Genomic DNA, 22,001 nt, shown 5'->3' with positions numbered 1-22,001 from the left:
TATCAACTGTTGAGGAAATATAATTAAAAGCAAAATCTCCTCCCAACCTGGAAAATCTTGCCACAAGATAGTAGAGAAAGAAGACAACTTTGTTATTGAATAACAAACTGTAAAAATAAAAAAGCTATAACAAACCTAGGTAGTATATTAAAAAGCAGAGACATTACTTTGCTGACAAAGTTCTGTCTAATCAAAGCTATGTTTTTCCCAGTAGTCATGTATGGATGTGAAAGCTGGACCATAAAGAAGGCTGAACACCAAAGAGTTGATGTTTTCAAACTGTGGTCCTGGAGAAGACTCTTGAAAATCCCTTGGACTACAAGGAAATCCAACCAGTCAATTCTAAAGGAAATCAACCCTAAACATTCATTGGAAGGACTGATGGTGAAGTGGAAGCTGCAATACTTTGGCCACCTGATGTGAAGAGCCAACTCATTGGAAAAGACCCTGTGATTAGCAAGGACTGTAGGCAGGAGGATTAAAAGGCAACAGAGGATGCGATGGTTCGATAGCATTGCTAATCCAACGGACATGAATTTGAGCGAACTCTGGGAGACAGTGAAGGACATGGAAGCCTGGCATGCTGCAGTCCACTGGGTCACAGTCGGGCACAACTTAGTGACTGAGCAACACTGTCATTGTGACTTTTCTTAAACCCATAAAATATTTTTTAATGTATGTTTAAATTTCCATTTACATGGAATTTTTTAACTTTTCATTATTAATTTCTATCAAAATTGAATTAAAATAAAATATTATACTTCATAGGTTGGTAGGTCATGACATCTGTTACAATTTGTTTCACGGCATGCAGATGGCCACTTTCAGTATATGTTTTTCCTTAAAATAATGTGTATGTGTAGTTTTGGGTAAACTGTTTCGTACATCCATTGAATCGATTTTTAAATCATGTTTAAATCCTATTTATCTTTTTTGAATTTTGTCTTCTTGTTCCATCATTTATTGAAATTGAAAGTTAAATTATTCTACTCTGGGTACGGATTTTTCAATTTCTGTTTGAAATGTTGTCAATTTTTACTTTACATATTTTGATGCAAAGCTATTTAGTGGTAGAACTATAGCATCTGCACACTAAATTTAACCTCTTGCTGTATAAACTGACAGTGTCTGCTCTAGTGGTTTCTTTGTGTGGTTTTTTTTTTTTTAAGTTTTAAAGTTTACTTTGATAGCAAAATAATTATATTAGCTTATCACTTGTATTTTATGGCATAATCTTCTAAATGTTGCTTTAAATTTGTTCTATATCATCAGAGTTTAGATATATATCTTGTAAGCAATATAGAGATAGTGAAATAGGAATTAAGGCTCTACTTTTAACCTTCCATTTCTTATAGGATTCCAAGAAATGCAATCCTTGTAGGGTTCCCTTCTCCCTTTGATGTGGTATATTGTCATGTGAACTTCTTGACCAATAAAGTAGTGTGGAAATGAAGTGTTGTTTCTGGATGAGAGCACTGACTCACCAATTTGAGACTCTGCAGTGTTCCTTTGTTATTTTGGGTCACAAAAAAGCTTCTGTTAGCCTGTGACAATTTTGTCACTACTCTGCGCACTGGATATAGAGCAGAATCTAAAAACAAAAACAAATAAAAATTTTCATGAGGTCTCTGAGGTTTGAGAGTTCTGTTATTGTAACATAGCCTTAACTACCTTCGCTAGATACCTTAGAATTGGTCTCTTCAGGTGGGCTCTGCCAAAACGAAATACCTAAAATAGGTAATAATGGCTTAATATTTGATTTGTTGGAATGAGTGGCAAGAAAACCATGACTGGTTCCTGGAAAACATGCTAAGAAGTGGCAGAATATTTCACAAACCATTTCATGTGAATACTTAGAAAACAGATTACATACTTGAGGATTTTGTAACTCTAGGCTGAGAGGATTATAAGTGAATAACAGTAGTGGTACATTTGACAATACGTTTTTTAAAAGATGAGCTCAGACATAATTATCTTCTTTGAAAGCAGAAACAAAAAGTATTAGCACCTAGGAAATATGGGATCTTACAGAGCCAGAGGAGGTCACTGATCCTCAATCCTGGATAGTACTGGTTAACAACTGCCTTTAAGCTAAGATGATCTCAAGGGTATGGCTGTCATATCCATGTTAAAACTTCTAACTGAATTAAATTTACAGGTAAAAGGCCAATTAATAGTGATTATATCCAATGCATCTTTTTTGACAAAGTAACTAAAGGCAGAAACACTAGAGATCTGATTTTCCTACTGAAGCTTCATAAACTGAAAATATCTGCTATAAGTTCAAGAGAATAGGCACAGAGTTGAAAAAGCAATCAAGTATAGTAAGAGAAATGCTGGGCTGGAGGAAGCACAAGCTGGAATCAAGATTGCTGGGAGAAATATCAATAACCTGAGATATGCAGATGACACCACCCTTATGCCGGAAAGTGAAGACGAACTAAAGAGCCTCTTGATGAAAGTGAAAGAGGTCAGTGAAAAAGTTGGCTTAAACTTCAACATTCAGAAAACTAAGATCATGACATCCGGCTCCAACACCTCATGGCAAATACATGGGGAAACAGTGGAGACAGTGACTGACTTTATTTTTCTGAGCTCCAAAATCACTGCAGATGGTGGTTGCAGCCATGAAATTGAAAGATGCTTACTCTTTGGAAGGAAAGTTATGACCAACCTAGACAGCATATTAAAAAGCAGAGACATTACTTTGCCGGCTAAGGTCCATCTAGTCAAGGCTATGGTTTTTCCAGTGGCTATGTATGGATGTGAGAGTTAGACTATAACAAAAGCTGAAAGCTGAGCACAGAAGAATTGATGCTTTTGAACTGTGGTGTTAGAGAAGACTTGAGAGTCCCTTGGACTGCAAGGAGATCCAACCAGTCCATCCTAAAGGAGATCAGTCCTGGGTATTCATTACTTTGGCCACCTGATGTGAGGAGCTGATTCACTGGAAAAGACCCTGATGCTTGGAAAGATTGAGGGCAGGAGGAGAAGGGGGCAACAGACGATAAGATGGTTGGATGGCACCATCAACTCAATGGACAGGGGTTTGGGTGGACTCTGGGAGTTGGTGATGGACAGGGAGGCCTGGAGTGCTGTGGTTCATGGGATCACAAAGAGCTGGACACAACTGAGCAACTGAACTGAACTGAACAGTAAGTATAAGGAGGATAAATAAGAGAAAACTGTGAGTTTTTCTGGTAGCACATAAAGCTGACTGGAATCAAATAGGTAAAGCACTACATTTTTAAAAGAGCTATGATTCTTTGAAAGAACTGCCAGCCAAGACTAGGCTGCATGCTGAGATAAAATTCCTAATCCAGAGATAAATTTTAACACAGTATAAAGACAAATGTGTGAATATAGAAGATAGGAGCAAGTCTCATAACTATTATATTTTGCCTTTTTCTACTTCTGAAAGTGGGCTTTCCTGATGCTTCAGCGGTAAAGAATCTGCCTACCAGTGCAGCAGGCTTGGGTCAGGAAAATCCACTGGAGATCCCTGGGTCAGGAAGAGCCCCTGGAGAAGGAAATGGCAACCCACTCCAGTGTTCTTGCCTGGGAAATACCATGGACAGAGGAGCCTAGCAGGCTACAGTCCATGGGGTGGCAAAAAGTCGGACACAACTGAGCAACTGAGCATGCACACGCTTCTGAAAGTATGTTTCTATTTATAAGAAATTTATGTTCTTCTTCCCTTTCAAGACAACTTCAACTATCCTTGGCCTTAACAGAGACCAGTCACACTAGAAGATCCTAGAAATGCAACAACAACACCCAGCTTATTTAACTTATATGCAGAATACCTTGTGTGAAATGCTGGGCTGGATGAAGCACAAACTGGCATCAAGACTGCCAGGAGAAATATCACTAATCTTAGGTATGCAGATGACACCACCCTTATGGCAGAAACTGAAGAGGAACTGAAGAGCCTCTTGATGAAAGTGAGAGAAGAGAGTGAAAAAGTTGGCTTAAAACTCAACGTTCAGGACTATGCAAACGATGGCGGAGGAATAGGACGGGAAGACCACTTTCTCCCTCACAAATTCCTCAAAAGAACATTTCAAAGCTGAGCAAACTCTACAAAACAACTTCTGTAGGCTGGCAGAGGACATCAGGCAACCAAAAAAGCAGACCATTGTCTTCAAAAACAGGTAGGAAAAAATATAAAAGACGAAAAAGGAGACAAAGGAGTTGGGGAGGGAGCTCCGTCCCGGGAAGGGAATTTTAAGGAGAGAGGTTTCCAAACACCAGGAAACACTCTCCCTGCCGAGTCTGTGGCGAGCCTTGGAAACACAGAGGGCAACATAACAGGAAGGGAAAAATAAATAAATAATTAAAACCAACAGATTACAAGCCCAACAGTAACTCCCCCAGCGGAAAAGCAGCACAGACGCCTGCATCCGCCACTGGGAAGTGGGGGCAGGGCAGGGAAGCGCGGGAGGCGCGGGCTGCAGAGCTTTGTAAGAATCGGGCAGGAACACCCCACGCGCAACCAGACCGATCTAACTTGGGCTAGCAAACCAGACTGTGGGATAGCTACCGCACGAAAAGCTCAGACATAAGACACCGCCAGGACCGAGCACAGAACAAAGGACGGAACGGAAAAAGCCGGCTGCAGACCATCCCCCGCCGGGGACAGGCAGCCAGAGCCGTAAGGACTAGAAAGGGGCAATTGCAGACGCGGAGAGACTTTACTTACCTAACTGCAAGCAGGCTTCTTTGCTAAGAGTTCTGGGGGTGCTGGACAGTCACCATCTGTCTCACAAGGGGCACCAGCGGTCCACCCAGAAAACTGAGCAGCAGTGGCAGAAAAGGCGACAAGTCGCAGCAATCGCGCTCGCCAAACTCCTGAGCTACTCGGACCTGGGAAGGGCACAAAACGCAGTCCCAACCGAATCTGTGCCTCTGAGGGCTACCTGAGCACTGAACTTGAGCGGCTTAGACCGGGGAAGTGCACGCAGCCTAGGGCCAGCCCCAGACGGTTCCCGGCTGAGCATCATAGAGCCGGAGCAGTTTGTGCGCCGTGAGAAGGGACAGATCAAGCGGGGCTGAGACACGGTGTGCACACGACAGTGCTATTTGTTTGCAGCATCCCCCCTCCCCACAGCGCGAATGAACTAGTGAGCCTAAAAAACCAGCATAAAGAAGAAGTTAAACAGAGGGAACCACCTTGGAACTGATCCCACACGGCCCACAACATCAGAGAAGGGCCAGATATTTTTACTGTTTTTAAAATCATTCCTTTTTTTTTCTTTTTTTTTCTAACTTTTTTTTTAATTGTTAAGTCTTCTATTTCTCCTCTAATTTTTATTTCTATAACTTACTATTACTATTAAAAAAAAAGACTTTTTTTGTTTCCTTTTTTTTTCTTTCTTCCTTTTTTCTTCCGCTTCTTTTCTTTAATATTGCATTTTTTAAAATCCAACCTCTACTCTAGATTTTTAATCTTTGCTCTTAGGTTTTTGTTGTCAATTTTGTACATTAAAAACCCAAACTTCACTACCCAAGTTTACCTGAGAGCGAGATTACTGGCTTGACCACTCTCTCCTCCTTTGGACTCTCCTTTTTCTCCACCAGGTGGCCTCTGTCTCTTTTCTCCCCCATCTCTTCTCTATCCAACTCCGTGAATCTCTGTGTGTTCCAGACAGTGGAGAACACCTAAGAAACTGGTTACTGGCAGGATTTGTCTCTCTCCTTTTCATTCCTCTCTCTTATCCTCCTGGCCACCTTTGTCTACTTCCTCCCTCTCCTCTTCCCCGTATAACTCCGTAAATACCTCTGAGCGGTCCAGACTATAGAGCGCACATAAGGAAATGACTACTGGCTAGCTTGCTCTCTCCTCTTCTGATCTCACTGCATCTCATTCCAGTTACCCCTAACTACCCCCTCCATCTTCTCTTCTCCTTGTAACTCAGTGAACCTCTCTGAGTGTCCCTCAATGTGGAGAAACTTTTCATCTTTAACCTAGATGTTTTATCATTGGTGCTGTATAGATGGAGAAGTCTAGAGGCTACTGTAAAAATAAAACTGAAAACCAGAAGCAGGAGGCTTATATCCAAAGCCTGAAAACATTAGAGAACTCTTGAATTCAGGAAACATTAAGCAATAGGAGCTCATCAAATGCCTTCATACCTACATCAAAACCAAGCTCCACCCAAGGACCAACAAGTTCCACACAAATTCTCCAGCAACACAGGAACACTCCCCTGAGCTTCAATATACAGGCAGCTCAAAATTATTCCAAAACCTTTGATGTCTCATAACCCATTACTGGTCACTCCACTGCACTCCAGAGAGAAGAAACCCAGCTCCACCCACCAGAACTCCAACACAAGCCTCCCTAACCAGGAAACCTTGACAAGCCACTGATAGAACCCCACCCACAGTGAGGAAGCTCCATAATAAAGAGAACTCCACAAATTACCAGAATATAAAAAGGCCACCCCAAACGCAACAATATAACCAAGATGAAGAGACAGAGGAATACTCAGCAGGTAAAGGAACAGGAGAGTTGCCCACCAAACCAAACAAAAGAGGAAGAGGTAGGGAATCTACCTGAGAAGGAATTCCGAATATTGATAGTGAAAATGATCCAAAATCTTGAAATCAAAATGGAATCACAGATAAATAGCCTAGAGACAAGGATTGAGGAGATGCAAAAAAGGTTTAACAAGGACCTAGAAGAAATAAAAAAGAGTCAAAATATAATGAATAACGCAATAAATGAGATCAGAAACACTCTGGAGGCAACAAATAGTAGAATAACGGAGGCAGAAGATAGGATTAGTGAAATAGAAGATAGAATGGTAGAAACAAATGAATCAGAGAGGAAAAAAGAAAAACGAATTAAAAGAAATGAGGACAATCTCAGAGACCTCCAGGACAATATGAAACTCTCCAACATTCGAATTATAGGAGTCCCAGAAGAAGAAGACAGAAAGAAAGATCATGAGAAAATCCTTGAGGAGATAATAGTTGAAAACTTCCCTCAAATGGGGAAGGAAATAATCAACCAAGTCCAAGAAACACAGAGAGTTCCAAATAGGATAAACCCAAGGCAAAACACCCCAAGACACATATTAATCAAATTAACAAAGATCAAACACAAAGAACAAATATTAAAAGCAGCAAGGGAAAAACAACAAATAACACACAAGGGGATTCCCATAAGGATAACAGCTGATCTTTCAATAGAAACTCTTCAGGCCAGGAGGGAATGGCAAGACATACTTAAAGTGATGAAAGACAATAACCTACAGCCCAGATTACTGTACCCAGCAAGGATCTCATTCAAATACGAAGGAGAAATCAAAGCTTTACAGACAAGCAAAAGCTGAGAGAATTCAGCACCACCAAACCATCTCTCCAACAAATTCTAAAGGATATTCTCTAGACAGGAAACACAAAAGGGTGTATAAACCCGAACCCAAAACAATAAAGTAAATGGTAATGGGATCATACTTATCAATAATTACCTTAAACATAAATGGGTTGAATGCCCCAACCAAAAGGCAAAGACTGGCCAAATGGATACAAAAACAAGACCCCTCTATTTGCTGCTTACAAGAGACCCACGTCAAAACAAGGGACACATACAGACTGAAAGTGAAGGGCTGGAAAAGATATACCACGCAAATAGAGACCAAAAGAAAGCAGGAGTGGCAATACTCATTTCCGAAAAAATAGACTTTAAAACAAAGGCTGTGGAAAGAGACAAAGATGGACACTACATAATGATCAAAGGATCAATCCAAGAAGAAGATATAACAATTATAAATATATAGGCACCTAATATAGGAGCACCACAATATGTAAGACAAATGCTAACAAGTATGAAAGGGGAAATCAACAATAACACAGTAATAGTGGGAGACTTTAATGCCCTACTCACACCTATGGACAGATCAACTAAACAGAAAATTAACAAAGAAATGCAAACTTTAAATGATACATTAGATCAGTTAGACCTAATTGACATCTATAGGACACTTCACCCCAAAACAATGAATTTCACCTTTTTTTCAAGTGCTCATGGAACCTTCTCCAGGATAGATCACATCCTGGGCCATAAATCCAAATTTGATGAATTCAAAAAAATCGAAATCATTCCAAGCATCTTTTCTGACCATAATGCATTAAGATTAGATCTCAATTACAAGAGAAAAGCTATTAAAAATTCCAATATATGGAGGTTGAACAACACACTTCTGAATAACCAACAAATCACAGAAGAAATCTAAAAAGAAATCAAAATATGCATAGAAAATAATGAAAATGAAAACACAACAACCCAAAACCTGTGGGACACTATAAAAGCAGTGCTAAGAGGAAAGTTCATAGCAATTTCTTGAGGCATACCTCAAGAAACAAGAAAAAAGTCAAATAAATAACCTAACTCTACAACTAAAGCAACTAGAAAAGGAAGAATTGGAGAACTCCAGAGTTAGTAGCAGGAAAGAAATCTTAAAAATTAGGGCAGAAATAAATGCAAAAGAAACAAAAGAGACCATAGCAAAAATCAACAAAGCCAAAAGCTGGTTCTTTGAAAGGATAAATAAAATTGAAAAACCATTAGCCAGACTCATCAAGAAGCAAAGAGAGAAAAATCAAATCAATAAAATTAGAAATGAAAATGGAGAGATCACAACAGACAACACAGAAATATAAAGGATCATAAGAGACTACTATCAGCAATTATATGCCAATAAAATGGACAACGTGGAAGAAATGGACAAATTCTCAGAAAAGTACAATTTTCCAAAACCAAACCAGGAAGAAATAGAAAATCTTAACAGACCCATCACAAGCACGGAAATTGAAACTGTAATCAGAAATCTTCCAGCAAACAAAAGCCCAGGTCCAGACGGCTTCACAGCTGAATTCTACCAAAAATTTCGAGAAGAGCTAACACCTATCCTCCTCAAACTCTTCCAGAAAATTGCAGAGGAAGGTAAACTTCCAAACTCATTCTATGAGGCCACCATCACCCTAATACCAAAACCTGACAAAGATGTCACAAAAAAAGAAAACTACAGGCCAATATCACTGATGAACATAGATGCAAAAATCCTCAACAAAATTCTAGCAATCAGAATCCAACAACACATTAAAAAGATCATACACCATGACCAAGTGGGCTTTATCCCAGGGATGCAAGGATTCTTCAATATCCGCAAATCAATCAATGTAATTCACCACATTAACAAATTGAAAAATAAAAGCCATATGATTATCTCAATAGATGCAGAGAAGGCCTTTGAAAAAATTCAACATCCATTTATGATAAAAACTCTCCAGAAAGCAGGAATAGAAGGAACAGACCTCAACATAATAAAAGCTATATATGACAAACCCACAGCAAACATTATCCTCAATGGTGAAAAATTGAAAGCATTTCCCCTAAAGTCAGGAACAAGACAAGGGTGCCCACTTTCACCGCTACTATTCAACATAGTTCTGGAAGTTTTGGCCATAGCAATCAGAGCAGAAAAAGAAATAAAAGGAATCCAAATTGGAAAAGAAGAAGTAAAACTTTCACTGTTTGCAGATGACATGATCCTCTACATAGAAAACCCTAAAGACTCCACCAGAAAATTACTAGAGCTAATCAATGAATATAGTAAAGTTGCAGGATATAAAATCAACACACAGAAATCCCTTGCATTCCTATATACTAATAATGAGAAAGTAGAAAAAGAAATTAAGGAAACAATTCCATTCACCATTGCAACGAAAAGAATAAAATACTTAGGAATATATCTACCTAAAGAAACTAAAGACCTATATATAGAAAGCTATAAAACACTGATGAAAGAAATCAAAGAGGACACTAAAAGATGGAGAAATATACCATGTTCATGGATTGGAAGAATCAATATAGTGAAAATGAGTATACTACCCAAAGCAATTTACAAATTCAATGCAATCCCTATCAAGCTACCAGCGGTATTTTTCACAGAACTAGAACAAATAATTTCAAGATTTGTATGGAAATACAAAAAACCTCGAATAGCCAAAGCAATCTTGAGAAAAAAGAATGGAACTAGAGGAATCAACTTGCCTGACTTCAGGCTCTACTACAAAGCCACAGTCATCAAGACAGTATGGTACTGGCACAAAGACAGAAATATAGATCAATGGAACAAAATAGAAAGCCCAGAGATAAATCCACACACCTATGGACACCTTATCTTTGACAAAGGAGGCAAGAATATACAATGGAGTAAAGACAATCTCTTTAACAAGTGGTGCTGGGAAATCTGGTTAACCACTTGTAAAAGAATGAAACTAGATCACTTTCTAACACCGCACACAAAAATAAACTCAAAATGGATTAAAGATCTAAATGTAAGACCAGAAACTATAAAACTCCTAGAGGAGAACATAGGCAAAACACTCTCCAACATAGATCACAGCAGGATCCTCTATGATCCACCTCCCAGAATTCTGGAAATAAAAGCAAAAATAAACAAATGGGATCTAATTAAAATTAAAAGCTTCTGCACAACAAAGGAAAATATAAGCAAGGTGAAAAGACAGCCTTCGGAATGGGAGAAAATAATAGCAAATGAAGCAACTGACAAACAACTAATCTCAAAAATATACAAGCAACTTATGCAGCTCAATTCCAGAAAAATAAACGACCCAATCAAAAAATGGGCCAAAGAACTAAATAGACATTTCTCCAAAGAAGACATATGGATGGCTAACAAACACATGAAAAGATGCTCAACATCACTCATTATTAGAGAAATGCAAATCAAAACCACAATGAGGTACCACTTCACACCAGTCAGAATGGCTGCGATCCAAAAATCTGCAAGCAATAAATGCTGGAGAGGGTGTGGAGAAAAGGGAACCCTCCTACACTGTTGGTGGGAATGCAAACTAGTACAGCCACTATGGAGAACAGTGTAGAGATTCCTTTAAAAATTGAAAATAGAACTACCTTATGACCCAGCAATCCCACCGCTGGGCATACACACCAAGGAAACCAGAATTGATAGAAACACATGTACCCCAATGTTCATCGCAGCACTGTTTATAATAGCCAGGACATGGAAACAACCTAGATGTCCATCAGCAGATGAATGGATAAGAAAGCTGTGGTACATATACATAATGGAGTATTACTCAGTCGTTAAAAAGAATACATTTGAATCAGTTCTGATGAGATGGATGAAACTGGAGCCGATTATACAGAGTGAAGTAAGCCAGAAAGAAAAACACCAATACAGTATACTAACACATATATATGGAATTTAGAAAGATGGCAATGACGACCCTGTATGCAAGACAGGAAAAAAGACACAGATGTGTATAACGGATTTTTGGACTCAGGGGGAGAGGGAGAGGGTGGGATGATTTGGGAGAACGGCATTCTAACATGTATACTATCATGTAAGAATCGAATCGCCAGTCTATGTCTCACGCAGGATACAGCATGCTTGGGGCTGGTGCATGGGGATGACCCAGAGAGATGTTATGGGGAGGGGAGGTGGGAGGGGGTTCATGTTTGGGAACGCATATAAGAATTAAAGAGTTTAAAATTAAAAAAAAAACCTCAACGTTCAAAAACTAAAATCATGGCAACTGTTTGCATCACTTCATGGCAAATAGATGGGCAAACAATGAAAACAGTGAGAGACTTTATTTTCTTGGCCTCTGAAATCACTGCAGAAGGTGACTGCAGCCATGAAATTAAAAGACACTTGCTCCTTGGAATAAAAGCTGTGACCAACCTAGACAATATATTAAAAAGCAGACATTACTTTGCTGACAAAGGTCTGTCTAGTCAAAGCTATGGTGTTTCCAGTAATCATGTATGAATGCAAAAGTTGGACCATAAAGAAAGCTGAGTGCTGAAGAATTGATGCTTTTGAATTGTGGTGTTGGAGAAGACTCCTGAGAATCCCTTGGATTACAAGGAGATCCAAGCAGTCAATCCTGAAGGAAACCAACCCTGAACATTCATTGAAAGGACTGATGCTGAAGCTGAAGCTTCAATACTTTGGCCACCTGATGTGAAGAACTAACTCATAATAAAAGACCCTGATGATAGGAAAGATTGAAGGCAGGAGGAGAATGGGATGTCAGAGGAAGGGATGGTTGGATGGCGTCACCAACTCAATGGGTATGAGTTTGAGCAGGCTCTGGAAGTTGGTGATGGATAGGGAAGCCTGGCATGCTGCAATCCATGGGGTCTCAAAGAGTCAGACATGACTGAGTCACTGAACTGAAAAAACATATAAATCCTTACATTAGCTAAAGGAGAGTTTAGTGGAAGGAAGGAGATATCACTGAGGAAAAAAGAAAGCTGAGGCAGGTGACAAACCTAACAGTTATGTACGGGAATCAGTCAGTAATCCAAGCAACCTAGTTATTGAATTAGCTCCCTGTTCTTCCTCTAGTGAAAGCATCATGAATTCCGCAGTTAATACCACCATGAAAATGCCTTCCTCTAGAGAGAGGCTTCCGTGGTGGCTCAGAGGATAAAGCGTCTGCCTGCAATGCGGAACACCTGGGTTTGATCCCTGGGTTGAGAAGATCCCCTGGAGAAGCAAATGGCAACTCACTCCAATATTCTTGCCTGGAGAACCCCATGGATGGAGGAGCCTGGTGGGCTACAGTCCACGGGGTCATAAAAAGTCAGACACGACTGAGCAACTTCACTTTCACTTTCACTAGAGAGAAAACCCCAGATTTTTCAGTGGTGTCTCATGAGTTAAGGGATTGATAGTCAATATTTATTGTTTTTTTAGTTCTCTGTTGCAATTTCATTTGATCCATAAAAAGGAAAAATCCGTTCTACTGTGGGGTAGGGCCACATCCGTGTTTATGAAAGCATAATACTCATTTTTCAAATGACTCAGCTAGCAATTTAATTCTAGCAAGTACATCTTCTATTTTCTTTGACGAATCATGGGTTATATTTTTCCATATTCAAGAGTATCCAAAAAATTAAGTGCAGTGTTCTCAGATGCAAATATGGGCCCAGATTTCCTTTCACTGTTTTCACCCTCAAATGAACTTATTAACACTTTATGATCCTAAACTAGGTTGGAGACAAACAGCAGATTGAGTAACAGAATTGATAGATTTCTGAATTTAGAGATGGCAATTTGGCATCCCTATCACTACCAGCATCGTTATTTGTTCATTCTTGAAGTGCTTAGTGAAAGAGGTAAACTAGCAATGAGGAGTTTGGATTCAAAATCACATGTGACATTTTGTTAGTTATAAACATTACTGTAAAAATCAAATTTTAAATATTAAAGAAATACTGGAAAAGGTCAGTTTTCATTCCAATCCCAAATAAGGGCAATGCCAAAGAATGTTCAGCTACCACGTGACGGCACACATTTCACATGTTAGCAAGGTAATACTCAAATTCCTCCAAGGTCTACTTCAACAGCACATGAATGGAGAAATTCCAGATGTACAAGCTGGCTTTAGAAAAGGTAGAAGAACCAGAGATCAAATTGTCAACATCTGTCATATCATAGAAAAAGCAAGAGAATTCCAGAAAAACTTCTGCTTCGTCGACTACACTAAAGCCTCTGATTGTGTGAATCACAACAAATTGGAAAAATTCTTAAATAGATGGGACTATCAGACCACTTGCCTCCTGAGAAACCTGTAGGCAGGTTAAGAAGCAAACAGTTACAACTGGACATGGAACAACAGATTGGTTCAGAATTGGGAAAGGAATACGTTAAGGCTGTATAGTGTTACTCTGCTTATTTAACTTCTATGCAGAGTACATCATGCAAAATGCTGGGCTGGATGAAGCACAAGTTGGAATCAAGATTGCCAGGAGATATAATACTAACCTCAGATATGCAGATGACACCACCCTTATGGCAAAGACCAAAGAGGAACTAAAGAGCCTCTTGACGAAGGTGAAAGAGAAGAGTGAACAAGCTGGCTTAAAATTCAACATTCAAAAGCAAAGATCATGGCATCCTGTCCAATCACGTCATGACAAATAGAAGGGGAAACAATGGAAACAATGAGATTATTTTCTTGTGTTCCAAAATCACTGTTGGTGGTGACTGCAGCCATGAAATTAAAAGGTGCTTGCTCCTTGGAAGAAAACCTTATGACAAACCTAGACAGCATAATAAAAAGCAGAGACATCACTTTGCCAACAAAGGGCTGTATAATCAAAGCTATGGTTTTCCAGTAGTCATGTACAGATGTGAGATTTGGATCATAACGAAGGCTGGGTGCTAAAGAATTGATGCTTTTGAACTGTGATGCTAGTGAAGAGTCTTGAGAGTCCCTTGAACTGCAAGGAGATCAAACCACTCAATCCTAAAGGAAATCAATCCTGAATATTCATTGGAAGGACTGATGCTGAAGCTGAAGCTGAAGGTGACAAATACTTTGGTCACCTGATGTGAAGAGCCAACTTATTGGAAGGAAAGACCCTGAGGCTGGGAAAGATTGAAGGCAAAAGCAGAAGTGGGCAACAGAGGATGAGATGGCTAGGTAGCATCACTGACTTAGTGGACATGAAGCTGATCAAAATAGGAGACAGTGGAAGACAAGGGAGCCTGGCATGCTGCAGTCCATGGGGTCACAGAGTCAGACACAACTTAGCAACTGAACAACATCAAATTTCTTTACAATTTTATTTATCATTTTGTTCAGTTCTTGAGTTGACTCCATGACTCATTATTTTGGCAAATATCTTTTTTCTAATACATGAAATACTGGATGCGAATTTTTAGCTTTAGCATATCTCGAGTTTGATTATACAGAGGATTTTTTGTTTTGTTGAGTTCTAAATGTTTATCTCTTACTTAGAAACTTAAAAGAGGGAGTTTAATTTCTGAATTTATTTTTAAATTTATTTAGCATTTTATTGCATTATAATTTATGTAAGATCTCTCCTATAGAATCTGCTGAGACTTTTGCTGTTAGAGTATTACACATGGTCTGTGTGTAAATGTTTTATGCATATTTGAAATGATTGTGTAAAGATTTCTGTCAAGTACATATTCCACATAAAATCATTTGGTCAATTTTGGTAATTGTATTCTTCAAAATTTTCAGTCATTAATTTGCTTGTTGTATTACCTTATGGAAAGTGCGTTAAATTCTGTTTGTGTACTCATCAGCTTCTCTTTGTGATGAACAAGAAGCTCCTTTTCCTTTTGCTCTATTTGTTTTACCTAATGCACTGTTCATTGTTGCTGTTGTTGCTTAGTCACTAAGGTGTCCAACTCTTGTGAAGCAATGGACTGTAGCCCACCAAGATGCTCTATCCATGCTATTTCCCAGGCAAGAATACTGGAATGGGTTTCCATTTCCTTCTCCAGGGGATCTTCCCGACCAAGAGATTAAACCTGTATCTCCTGCACTGGCAGGTAGAATCTTTACCACTGAACCACCAGGGAAGCCCCAGTGCATTGTTAGGTGTGTTTAAATTTATGATTATCACATCTTTTCCATAGATGCGCTCTATCATTATTATTCAGGAATAATACTTCTTTACCCACTGGTGCTGTTTTCCATAAATGTCCTTTGTCTTATACATCCCTTTCTGTAATATATTAGTTGTAATTTGACTAGATATGACCAGTATAAACAAATAAACAAGATATTTAATGCTAGTAACTTAACCATATAGAAGAATCTCTATTTCTTCTATAACTAAAATGCACACAGATAAGCATTTGTAGCACAACTATGTCAGAAAAAATAGTGAGATTCTATCCCTACAAAAGGGAAGGATAATAGATAATAGGAGACAAGCAGTAGTCACTATGGTTATTAATACATGGTACATTTTTATCCATTTATTTCCAATCATTATGGTTTTCTGCTTTAGGTATACTCTTGTAAGAAGAGTATAGCTGTGTTTTGTTTTGTTTTGTTTTGAAATTCTATCTTTTGACTGGAAATAAAATAAATCTGTTTAAATTCATGTCATTTCTAATAACACTGGACTCTTTCTTTTTACCATTTTATCAGATTTTTCTCAGTTCAGTGCAGTCACTCAGTTGTGTACAACTCTTTGTGACCCCATGGACTACAGCACATCAGGCTTCCCTGTCCATCACCAACACCTGGAGCTTGTTCAAACTCATGTCCATCAAGTCAGTGATGCCATCCAATCGTCTCATCCTCTATTTTCCCCTTCTCCTCCTGCCTTTAATCTTTCCCAGCATCAGGGTCTTTTCCAGTGAATCAGTTCTTCATATCAGATAGCCAAAGTATTGGAGCTTCAGCTTCAGCATCAGTCCTTCCAATGAATATTCAGGACTGATTTCCTTTAGGATTGACTGGTTTGATCTCCTTGCAGTCCAATGTACCCTCAAGAGCTTCTCTTGAGATTTTTGCTGGTTATCAATTTTCTTTATTCGTTCTCTTTTCTTGCTTTTGGATTAGACTGATAGAATTCTTTTTATTCCCTCCTATATCTACTCTCGGGGGAGCCTGGTGGGCTGCCATCTATGGGGTGGCACAGAGTTGGACAGGACTGAAGCAACTTAGCAGCAGCAGCAGCATATCTGCTCTCAGTATCAATTTCTGAATCATCAACCACCCCCAAAATGGGGAGTAAAACGGAAGCTTATTTTTTTCATGGTTCTGTTGATTCCCTGGCCATGACAAGACAGTTCTTAATTCTGACCTTTCATTTAGTTGCCATCTGATGATGACTGGGACCGGTCATTTGAAGGCCCAAATTGGAGGGACATATGACATGGCCAATCCAATGGCTGAGAGTTGTCAGCAAGGAGCTCAGCAGCAACTGTCCACTGAGGTGCCTACAATGGCCTGTCCCCGTAGCTTGGCTTCTCACAATTTGGTGGCTGGGTTCTACAAATGGTTGTTTCAAAGACAGGGAGAGGAGAATATCAGTATGATAAAGCTGGACCTAGATACTGGAAATGGCACCACTTATGCCATATTCTACTGATCAAAGCAGTTACAAAATCTGCCCACATTCAAAGAGAGGGGATGGAGACCCCCTTCTCAACAGTAGGAATGTCAGAGATTGCAGCCATTTTAAACCCTTCATATCATCTTTAACTTTTAAAATTATACTTTCTTTTCCTATTAACTCAAACTATACCTGTCAAATACAATTTTTTTTCTTTTTTCAAAAAGCGAAATAAAGTTCAATTTTTCTATTCTCCTCCAATCAAGACTAATTCTATGGTATCCAGATGTACTTTACCTTTCTTTATATTTTAAAATATTCTACAATTCTTCCAATATTTGAAGCTTGTCCCTGTAGGAAAATTATATTTCAAATAACATAAATTTGAAAATTTGTTTAAAAAGCTATTGGAAATTATAGCATTTAATGAATATATCATAACAGTATGATATATTCATTTACGCATGATTTATATATCATATATATCATTGATATATTCATTTATATATTATATAACAATATGATACATTCACCTTGAACAGTAGCGGAAAGTTAAAGGACATTTTTCTTTAACATGAAAGAGACAGAAAAGGGAACCAATGTCTTGAATAATATTATAAATATATTTAACACTATTTGTATATGTCAAATTTTGAAACTTGAAGCAAAAAGCATATTATTTTCTTATGGAATTGATTTAAATAAAACAAAGTAAGAAGTGAACTTTTGTAAATCACATTCTTATAACCCTATAAAATATTTTAAAATAGAAATCTAATACAAATCACATCATTTATATTTTTGAAATATTTACATAATGTAAACACCTGATCAACAACAAAAACCAGTAAAAGCTATGGTTTTCCAGTAGTCGTGTATGGATGTGAGAGTCAGACTACAAAGAAAGCTGAGCACCAAAGAGTTGATGCTTTTGAACTGTGATGTTGGAGGAGATTCTTGAGAGTCCCTTGGACTGCAAGGAGATCCAACCAGTCCATTCTAAAGGAGATCAGTCCTGGGTGTCCATTGGACGGACTGATGCTAAAGCTGAAAGTCCAGTACTTTGGCCACCTCATGCGAAGAGTTGACTCATTGGAAAAGACTCTGATGCTGGGAGGGATTGGGGACAGGCGGAGAAGGGGACGACAGAGGATGAGATCACTGGATGGCATCGTAGACTCAAAGGACATGAGTTTGAGTAAACTCTGGGAGTTGGTGATGGACAGGGAAGCCTGGCGTGCTGCAGTCCACGGGGTCGCAAAGAGTTGGACATGACTGAGCAACTGAACTGAACTGAAGCAGCTAGTCAAAAATAAAACTGAAATTCACTGACAATTTTGAAAATAAAATAGCGCAAACAAACGTGGAAATAATAGAGGATGGTGGATGATTTTAGCGGCTGAGCCGGTAAAGAATCTGCCTACAATGCAAGAGACCCAGATTCAGTCCCTGAGTCGGGAAGATACCTGAAAAAGGGCATGGCAACCCCCTCCAGTATTCTTGCCTGGAGAATTCCATGGACAAAGGAGCCTGGCAGGCTACAGTCCATGGAGTGGCAGAGAGTCAGACAGATGAAGAAACATTAACTAATACTGGATGATTTTACAAACCAAGAACAAGTACTGAAAATAAATTAAGAAATAAACTAAAACAATTAGAAAAGGGGGAATAAAATAAACGAGAGAGCAGAAATAACAGTTAATTAAAATAAATAAAAGCAATAAAAGATGAAAGAAAATTACTCATAAATTTGAGACTAACAGTAGTAACTTCTTGAAGATACCATAAAATTGAAAGTCTGTCAAAACCTAGATTACAGAAGGAATACAATCTTAGGAGTAATTAAGTAAAGCTCAAGAAAAGTGTTTTTAAAAAGGAGACTTTTTTCCTACATACTGAAAAAATAAAGAGGAAGAGGGGCAGTTTCTATAGATAAAAAGTACAAAATGAGCTATGATGTAGAAAATGGCATTAAAGTATATTAAACATATGTTAAAGTACTTAAAAATCTAAGTAAAATATGAAATTCAACAGAGAATTGACTCTTCCTCAAAACTGCTGTATATCTATGGCTTCATAGAAGATTTCCTCGAATAATAGTTCTTTAATGTGACAACATATACAAAGTGTTGAAGAGAAATAGCCAAAGTTTTTACGTGAAAAGAAACAATCCCTATATGAATACTCTAATAAACATAATAACTAATAGATCTCACTTGAAGAAATAAAACATTGTCAAACAAATTCAAGTGCTTACTTAATTCAAGTGGGTACAAACAAATTACTAGTTAGATGATGATCAAGAAGGCTTTATTCCAAAAATATTAATGGATGTTCATTACTTCTTTTAATAAATAAGAAGTGGGGGAAATTATGCTCATCTCAAAGAACATCAATGTTGTCTGTTGCCTTCTAATAAAAAAGGAACAAAATAAGGATGCTTATCAACATGTGGATAGTCTTATTTATCATTAGACAAAGCAGTATGTAAAAGAGAGAATACATATTCAAATTGAAAGAATAAAATTGTCACTACATATGGATGTCTTTTTCTATCCATGAAAGGACAGAGAATCAACTAAAGGCAAAAAGAAAGAAAACACATTGTAACAAGTTAATACCATCACTGGTTACTAATGCAATTTTTAAAATCTTTGTGATTACACAATAAGCAGCCAGCAAATATCATAAGAAAGTAACCATTTATAAAGGAATCAAAAGACGCATTGATGGCAACCACTTGATTTTTTTCACAGTTCTGATTTATTTCCTTTTAGATTATAAAACCACCTTATTTCCTGTGATGTGCTCCCCTGGTGATATATTATCCGCATCACAACAGTCTGCTGCTGCAAGTCCTAGAAATGCTTGAACTCATGAAGTTCAAGTTTATAAACTGAGTCTGAGAAATCTCTGCAATATGCAGTCTTCAGTTTTGGTAAATAAGGCTAAGCTCATTCTCCCAATTCTAGTATGCATAATTCATTCAGTTATTCATTCACTTACTAACTGATCAAATATTTATTGAACTACTTTGTATACCAAGATCTCTTTTAGGTCCTCAGGTTCACTAATGAAAAAGACTACCAAGTTTGTTGGTCTTATGGATCACATATTTTACTATAGACACAGAGACTAATAGATAGCATCTCATTATATTCATAAGTTAACATTACTCCCTGACAAAGTTTATTCTTTGTCTCTCTTTTGAACTTGATTTTAAGTTGTTCATTTGATAAGTTGTGACCAACGCTTGGTGACCCGATGAACTACAGCATGCCAGGCTTCCCTGTCCATCACCATCTCCCAGAGTTTGCTCAAACTCATGTCCATTGGGTTGGTGATGCCATCCAACCATCTCATCCTCTGTCACCCCACTCTTTTCCTTCCTTCAGTCTTTCCCAGCAACAAGTCTTTTCCAATGGCTCAGCTCTTCTCATCAGATGGCCAAAGTATTGGAGCTTCAGGTTCATCAAATCCTTCCAGTGAATATTCAGGGTTGATTTCCTTTAGGATTGACTAGTTTGATTACAAGTAAAATTTGACATATTACACTAAGTCTAATCTTCTTCACACAATTAAATCAGTCCTAGAAAAGTCACATCTTAATGTCCTGTTTTCCACTCACCAGTAAGGTAAAGTGGTAAAATATACATTTAGAAAACAAAACAAGGAATTAAGATTTCAAGCTCATTGACAAATATAAGTGAAAACATTGGAAATTTATGCAGCCTAGTCTAAATTGTGTATGTATTTAAAGATTACAGTAGGACATAGAAATCAATTAATTCCTAAGAAAATTTGCAGTTTCCTGATAATTTATAAATATACATTTCATGAACCATTCAATGAAAAGGTACTAAAGTGAACAAGTAAGTGAAATACAAGTTGCTTCAAAATCTAACAAATATTTGTAAAAAAGTATAACTTTCACATTTTAGTAAATATATGTCTATCATGTATATTTTTGACATTTTAATTGAAAATTTCCAAAGAAGTAAAAACTGAAATACTATTTATACCACCTGTTGCTGACAAAAGTTCTTATAAATAGTCCATTTAACTTTTCACTTGTATATGTTAAATACATGTATATATACATGTAACTAACATTTAATATGCATGGAAAAGAGCCTATTGCAGATAAACATTTAAAAATATTCACTATCATGCATTACAGAAGAACTTTGAAGAATGGTAAAAAAATATTCTTCAACTTTTTCCTCTTAGAATATATGTTATGCTTTCCAGAATGGTCTATGAATCTGAAGATTTCTTAGCTTTCAGCCACACCTCAACTGCCACAGCACCAAAAGTGAAGCTTTTCTTAGCTTGTCATTTCCCAGAATCAAGACAAATGAGTGGACTGAAGGATAAATAGTTCCAAGAGCTTCAGCAAGCATAAAGGCCAGTTCACTCTGCATCACATTGTGATGAAAAGTTGTCATGAGATGAGATAGGAAGTGAATGGCAAGTAGTATGAGGAAAGGCATCGCCATGATCATGGCTCTGACGTGGGCTTTGCTGCTGGGATCTCTTGAACCCTGGCTCCTCATCTTCTAGACATGATTCCGTAGGGAGAACATTAACAGGAGAAAACAACTCAGGGATATAATAAAGGATGAGAAAGATCCCATGGTGAATATGATCAATTTGGAAAAGGTTTCAGTGTCACTTCTTTTAGAACTTAAAGTCATATTTCTTTCATATGGATGTATCTTGATATTAATATAGATGCTCACCAAAGTAAGACTTAGAGGCAGCAATACTAATGTCCCCAGAAACATTACCATAAATACCATTCCAATTCTAAACTTTAGGTGAAGAAAAACAGCATTTGAAAAATTGGCTATCTTGAGGAAATAAAAGAGGCTGAGGCCTGTGGCAAGCCAGACACTAAAATAATTGGCCAAGAGCCCAGCAATACTAAAAAGTATGACTTTATTTCCCTTTATGTCTAAAGAAGAAAATGGATAAGACTCCTTTGTAAACCAACTCACCATCATTACCAAAATCAGACCAATTCTGAAAATTGCCAAAGCAGTGAGGATTCGATCAGCCAAGGAGACCTTTTGCATCTTGATCCAGTCAATGCAGTTCACCA

Source organism: Ovis aries, chromosome 3, assembly GCF_016772045.2.
Source record: "Ovis aries strain OAR_USU_Benz2616 breed Rambouillet chromosome 3, ARS-UI_Ramb_v3.0, whole genome shotgun sequence".
Lineage (NCBI taxonomy): Eukaryota > Metazoa > Chordata > Mammalia > Artiodactyla > Bovidae > Ovis > Ovis aries.
This window is presented reverse-complemented; position numbering follows the sequence as displayed.